The sequence below is a fragment of the Podarcis muralis genome, chromosome 12, assembly GCF_964188315.1.
Source record: "Podarcis muralis chromosome 12, rPodMur119.hap1.1, whole genome shotgun sequence".
Taxonomy (NCBI): Eukaryota; Metazoa; Chordata; class Lepidosauria; order Squamata; family Lacertidae; genus Podarcis; species Podarcis muralis.
The window spans coordinates 31,730,869-31,738,494 of record NC_135666.1 but is presented as its reverse complement, the minus strand read 5'-3'; positions in this window follow the sequence as shown (position 1 = coordinate 31,738,494).

The following is a 7,626-nucleotide window of genomic DNA, read 5'->3' as shown; positions in this document are numbered from 1 at the left end:
TGAGCAGAATTTGTATGCACAGAGAGTATGTTTGGGGTATTTCTGGTGCTGGCTGGTGACCATTAGGACTGCTTGGGCAGAAGGCAGAGAGACTGACAGTAGGTGGAGGCAGACCCCAACCAATCCTAGTTTTGTCCCCATCCTCCTCCCTGCTGGTTTCTGCAAGGACAGCACAGAGGCTAGAGAGGAAGAGCAAGCTGACAAACAGAGGCATCTCTCACTGACCGGTTTCAGTAAGGAAACAAGTGAGGGCTGTCAGAGACTATACAAAGGAAGCTGGGCCAATGCCACAGTCTTCCCTGGGTATCTCTCCCCCAGAGGCTGAGGTGGCCACACTCTGATGCACACCAGGCTCAAGGGAAGGAGGATGGGTGCTGCAGAGGGAGATGGAGAAATCCCACTTGGACTGTTTAGATGGCTTCTTTCTAATCTAAGGGTTTTCTTTGCCATTTCCAGACATCTGATCTGCCATTCTGAATGAGTCAGAAATCAGGAGCTTGGCTTACAAAACATACTTCAAGCTTGGTTCCAAATAGTATTGGGAAGTGGAGCATCTGAGCCTTTTGCTTCCTCCTAGACAAGGGAGCTGAACTGAGCAAGTCACACCAACTCTTCCGCCATCACAAAAAATGCATTACTAAGATATTTCTGGAATACACACACATTATCACACACACACACACACACACACACACACACACACACGACTCCTCAAATATATTGTAACATTTTTATGGACTGAGTTGTGACTTCGGTTTACATAGTCCCACTGTATGTAAATATCACACAAGACAAATTTAGTTCATCCACTTCTGTGGCCAGCATGGCCCAATGGTCAGGATGATGGGTACTGTAATCCAAATTTGGCCAGTAGAGCTCCTGAAATACTTGGAGCCTAAACATGGTTAGGTTTCAACTGCTACGGATCAAAGCTGGTTTGGAGAAAAGTGCAATATTTCATAAGCAACGACACAATAGGTATGAATTGTGCCTAACGTTGTGTGAACATTGCTTCCCAAACCAGCAGTGGGAGCGCACTGGATGCATAGTCAACACGAGTGTGCACCTGACCTCAGTTGCTAAGCAAAGCTTATATTGGCAGGTAGGGTATATAAAGAAGTAAGACTTTCCAGATGCTCCCCTTAAGAATTAAGTCCTTGATGAATGCACCAATCTATAATTCACAGATAGATTTCTTGGTGGATCATCTCAACCCTGTGTACACTGTGATGATGATATCTTTGCATTACACTATTCTGTATGAATAAAGCATAAGCATATCCGATGTATGCATTTGATATATTGTGCTGCTATCGACAACTGTCATTCTTGATGCTATCTGTGGTCTGAAATGATAGGAGCTGTGGGCTGGCTGACAAATGAGTGAGATGATTAACATGAGAAGGAAAGGAAAGGATAAAAGGTATAATTTATCCCAGTTGCTATGCACTCCTGCTAGTATTACATCTGAACTGTGGCTTTCATCCAGCATTATAAATTATCACAAACAGAACATTTGATTTTTCTCCATCCTACCCTTCTTCCATTCCTTGTACGCAAAGCCACTTTTTATTTTATTTTATTTATATCTTGCACCTCCAGCTCGAAAGTGTTCCCAGGGCGGCACTTACATGCATATTATAAAGAATTCGACAATAAAATAAAGCAATCCAATAAAAAGGAGCTCAACAATGAAAACAGCCTGCGGGTGAAAACAATAGTATCAGAAGAGCAGTTTGAAACAACTCTGGAAACCGCTCAGTTGATATTTTAAAAGGCCTAAGTGGAACAAAAAGAAAACAAAATAAAACAAAATTCTCTGGTACCCCAAACACAGAAGAGTAGATGCCCAGCAGTCATCCCTGGAGAGAACATTCCACAGTTGGGTTACCCCATTCAAAAAGGTCTTCTCTGAAGTTGCTCACACCAACCTAACTTTGGAACAGTGGTGGGGAACCACAGTTACCTGGTGGGTCAGATCAAAAAGTGGCCACCTCTCCATAGATCACTTTTGACAGGTGGGCAAGTCTGTCTATCATCTGATGTCACCATGACCCCCAAGTGGATCTGATCCCTCCTGGAAGGCAGCGGGGCTTGCATGTGGTGTTGAATTTAAGCACCTTCCAATGCAAGCCCAGTTGCAAATGAGCAATTAGGAATGTACTCTTAAGCCATGTGCTCCCAGTGGTTCTTTGGCACCAGGGTTTGCATTTGGCATTTTAATTCAGTGCCAAATGCAAGCCGTACTACTTTAGGAAGGGATCAGACTCATTCAGACGCTTCTGAGAAAACAGGGGCTTGCATTTGGCACGAAATTTAAGCAGAGACTAATTGCAAAAAGCCTTGCTACCAATCACTTTGGATTCATGTCACCAGTTCACAACGTATAATGGAACTTACTGGTTGCATATTTAAGGCAGTGTGAGATTAGGATCATAGAAAATAAACTCTTAGGAGTTTTGTGGGGGGGGGGTTAGTCCGGATGAAACCTGGGGTCCGCTTCCAAACCTGTAATCCTGTGTGCATGTGGTAGAATCTACAAGAGGGAAACCAGCCCAACCAACTCCTTTGTTAAGATAATTACTTTGACAGGCTAGTTAAGTACAGTGGTAACATGGGTTAAGAACTTACTTTGTTCTGGAGGTCCATTCTTAACCTGAAACTGTTCTTAACCTGAGGTACCACTTTAGCTAATGAGCCTCCCACTGCCGCCGCGAGCCATCGTGCAATTTCTGTTCTCATCCTGAAGCAAAGTTCTTAACCCAAGGTACTATTTCTGGGTTAGTGGAGTCTAGAACCTGAAGCGCCTGTAACCTGTAGCGTCTGTAACCCGAGGTACCACTGTACCATGATTTAGCAAATACAAATAAGTTGCTCTGTGCCGTAGAACAAATGGGTGGGCCTTCCCCATCCTCAACTAGCTGCTACATAGGAGAACAATGGGCAGAGTTGTGTGTCAGGTGAGCCAGAAGCAGCTTGGAAGCTGGAAACACAGAGAAGTGTCTTGCTCTGTGCTGGGCTTCTCTGGAAACTTAATGGAGAAACAAGATCTGTTGGGCTGTTAATGCTGTGAGCCCCTCCATCCTATGCCCAGGTTGTATGTACTGAATGTGTAATTAAAAGCACATATCCTAAAGACATTGATCTGCTGTTAATCTTCATTCTAAGGAAACTCAGCCCCGGAAAAGTGCTTGGAACGCTTGGAGTCTTGCAGCTCAGAGATTGGGGTGGGGTGTATATAATGGAATTGGCTGCAGAATTAAGGCAGCTTGGGATCATGGAAAATATATTTTTACTGATTCTTTCTTCCATTTATTGCTTTTGCCTTAAAACTGAATGAAAATGTGCATAAATGAAGTAGTTTTTCTTTCTAGAAGTTTTTAAAGAACACCTCCTTTCTTAGCATATAATTTATATCGACAGCCACATTGCAACTAATGTGTAACGATTTACCTTCTCCTTTCCAGAGATCTTGGTTCCCACTCAACTCATGATGGGATGCATCTCCTTTGTCCTTAACTTGGAGCAGGCTCAAATGTTGCTGACTTCATCTTCATTTTTATTCTTGGAAGTGCATTCTGTTGGCAGTTGATTTGTGAGAACTGACACCAAACGGCTGATGGATGGCACCATGTTGTTAAGGAACACAGGGCAGGATAGAAGGAGTTTGCTGTAAAACTCTGAAACGTTAAGGTACGGTGTTTCTGACATGGAAATATAAAAGCTATCAAGCAAAGAAAAGTGCTGACGTAAATAAAGACTAATGCCTCTTGTGCTGAGATCTAAAGCAGGGGAAGTGTTCAGATTATGTCTACTGTACACTTGGACTCTATTCATAATATAGACAGCTTATTCAGAACATAACATTAAGGTAGATAACACGCAAGTCTGCACACACACACACAGTGTCTTTTTGAGTGTGTACAGTGACACTTTAGGGATGTCCTGTTGGCAGAATGTCAAAAGAAGCAATGTTGCCTTTGCAGATAGATGTGACTTTACTGCACTTAAAATGACCACCTGTGGCAGGGATGGGGAACTGTTATCCGTCCAAGGACTGCATTCCTTTGTGGGCCATCTTCTGCAGGCTACATAGTGGTTATGGGAGGAGGAGAGGTTGACTGCACCCAGGCACAGTCTCCGATTGCCTCTTTTGGTTCTGGCAGACAAGTGGGGGGGGGGTGAGGTTGTTGCAGGAGGAGGGGGAGACACCTGTGGCTCTTCACCAGCCTGCCTCATCTCTGCCTCTTGGCTTCCCTCCTGCTTCAGTTTCTGCCTCCGATTCTGAGTTTCTGTCTGCCGCCGACTCTCCCAACTCACTAAGCCCTGTTACCTCTTCAGCTTCTGACACCTCCTCTTCCCAGTCTTCTCCCTCTGACCACTCATAGTTGTCCCACCACCACCACTCCCTGGGCTCTGAGCCTTCTTCCCTTGGGGGTTCCCCAGCCGCTTTCTCCCACCATTCCTCTACATCCAACCAGTCCATGACACAGCGGCGGATGGGGACAGAAGCAGAAAGTGGACACAAAATTCAGAGGTTGTACCTACACACCTCTTACATTTCTTCATCCAGTCTAGCAAGAGGCATCACCGCAGTTTAAGAGCATATTCCAGTCAAGCAAAAAGCACTTGAGGGTGGCACAGAGCAGCTCTAGCAGAAGATGTGGCTTGAGAGGGGCATGATCTGGGAAGCATGTTATGTCCTTGAGTCCCAAGGACAGGATTGAGAGACTCGGAGGACCACAGATTCCCCATTCTTGGTCTAAATGATACATGATCACATTCTGGGTTTCTCCACTCATACAGCATATCATTTGCTGAAATGGCAAAGACACATATGTCCTGGTAACATTCAGTTCCATTCTCAGCATTCAGTATTTAAGGGTGCTGCTCCTTCATGTGAAGAAATGTATAGGAATTTGTGCGCCTCTCAAGGGCAACCGATTTCTCTAATTTGCTTTGAGCCGCAAATCACAGTAGCATCATGGAAATTTTCTGGGCAATAACAGGGAATTAATGATCGCCATTAATTAAATGCATATCTGCTACATGGCGTAAGTAGTCATTAATTTTACCCAATTGCCATCCATAACAATTTGTGGAAGAAAGGGGCCAGGGAGCTTGAAAGTAATTCAAGCAAAAATGTGCTTAAAATTATCATTTTAACGATGAAGCACTAGCAGCTTCAAAGCAATGATCCCAGTGTTCCTGGCTTAGGGTTTTTGAAGAGAACTCCCAACAAACTGCCATTGTCACTTCTCTTTCATTACAGTCTGCTCTGCACAGGAATTGCACTTTCAGATATTTTGCTTTGTGGATCACATAGCTGAACTGGGCTGAACATACAGGGAGCCAGCAGCAGTTTCTTGTTGCTGCATGTTTTACATGTTTTACAACGGCTGCAATCTGGTGCATGGTGGTCCCCTTGAAATACAGCACAGTTCTTGCTAACCGGTGATTGCCATTCTGGCTTTATTTAGAGCCTAGATAGAAATATATATAAAAAAGAAGCCGTGAATGCACTATGAGCTCCCTTTCTAATGTATGTGAGTCTGTAGTAGTGGTGGCTGCTCTGCTGCTGCTCCTACAGCCAGCCCAAGACATTTTGCTGCCTGAGGCAGAACAATACATGACCCCCATCACCACCACTACACAAAATTTTGCATCTATTTTTGGCACCTAATGCTGCAAATCCCACAAGCGCCATTCCCTGGCTGGAAAAATACAGTAGTATTTGAATAACTCACAATTTCTAAACAACAACTAAAAAGCAGAGACATCATCTTACCAACAAAGGTCTGTATAGTTAAAGCTATGGTTTTCCTAGTAGTGATGTATGGAAGTGAGAGCTGGACCATAAAGAAGGCTGATCGCCAAAGAATCGATGCTTTTGAATTATGGTGCTGGAGGAGACTCTTGAGAGTCCCCTGGACTGCAAGAAGATCAAACCTCTCCATTCTTAAGGAAATCAGCCCTGAGTGACTACTGGAAGGACAGATCCTGAAGCTGAGGCTCCAATACTTTGGCCACCTCATGAGAAGAGAAGACTCCCTGGAAAAGACCCTGGTGTTGGGAAAGATTGAGGGCAGAAGGTGAAGGGGACGACAGAGGATGAGATGGTTGGACAGTGTTCTCGAAGCTACTAACATGAATTTGACCAAACTGCAGGAGGCAGTGGAAGACAGGAGTGCCTGACGTGCTCTGCTCCATGGGGTCACGAAGAGTCGGATACGACTAGACAACAACAACAACAATTTCTTACATGTTCCTGGCTGTAGGGATGGGGGATAAATTCACTTGCACCAAAGTCACAATTCCCAAATCGGTGCACAAACTAAAATCCCAGCTAAGTTTAAGTCTTATTTATTTCCTTTGCCATTTTCCCGTGGTGCGTTGCACCCAAAGCAGCTTGCGACACATTTCAGCTTGCGACTAAGATCATAAAAAGAGCCTGATGGATCAGGCCAATGGCCCATCTAATCCTGCACCCAGTTCTCACCGTGGCCTGTAGGAAGCCTTCTACCAGCACAAGAGCACTCTCCTTTTCTGTGGTTTGTGGCAACTGGTATTCAGAATCATTTCTGCCTCTGACTATGGAGGCAGAGCAAAGCCATCATGCATAATAAAATAGAAAATTGGTGGGTGGGTGGGATTTGTTTACAAAATGTATCAATGATTGAAATACTATCAATTGTAACTATTCGGTCTAGATCACGATTCATCAAACGTAGAATACATTCAATATTCCAAAGAAATTCTCTAGACCAAATAGTTAACTTGGTGGGTGTGGGGGATTAGCTAACCCTTGCTGCTGTAAAGGCTGGACTTGCTGCATTCTATGGGGGCCATAGCAGCCTGGCTTAAATCAGGGGCAGGCTTTGGCCTTTCAAATTTCAGTGGTGTCCTGTGCAAGGCCAAAATTGGGCACCCCCTCCCCTCTCAACTCCACTACGACTCAGTTCACTATGGCATAGTTGCAGTGCCCTACAGCGCCCCCTAGACTCAGTGCTCAGGGTTTAAGTCCTCTTTCCTAGCTTCCCAGATCTTCCAGCTGCTAGTGCTAGTCTTACTGCAGTTGTCGCCCATAGCTTTCAATACACAAGTGTGCTAAAACATGAACTCCCAGTACATTCACTTGGAGACTCTCTCTCTCTCTCTCTCTCTCTCTCTCTCTCTCTCTCTCTCTCTCTCTCTCTCTCTCTCTCTCTCTAAAAGGCTGTCTCTCTACATCAGTCTTAACTCTTAGAATACCCTGCATTTATGGTTGATTCATTATTTATTCCTGCAAACATTTCAGGGCTGAAATGACTGACAGCTATGATGGCCCTGGTGTGTTCTCTCTTCATAGAAACCTCGAGCCACTGAGCTGCTTTTTAATGACAAACTTAAAGAGAGCAGTTTGTTATTGTTCGCTTACCTGCGCGGCTGCGGCTCAGGATGTGATTTTGGAGGCCAGTGGCAATTGAAAATCAATATATGTCAATTACGTTTGTGGGCGACTGCCAGGTTTAAATGCATTTAGCATTTATTTATTTATTTGAGGTTAGCTGCTGCCGTTCATTTCACCTTTTATCAGCTTGTGGCAGCCTGTGGTTAACAATGAGAGGTTATGCAAATGCAATGGTC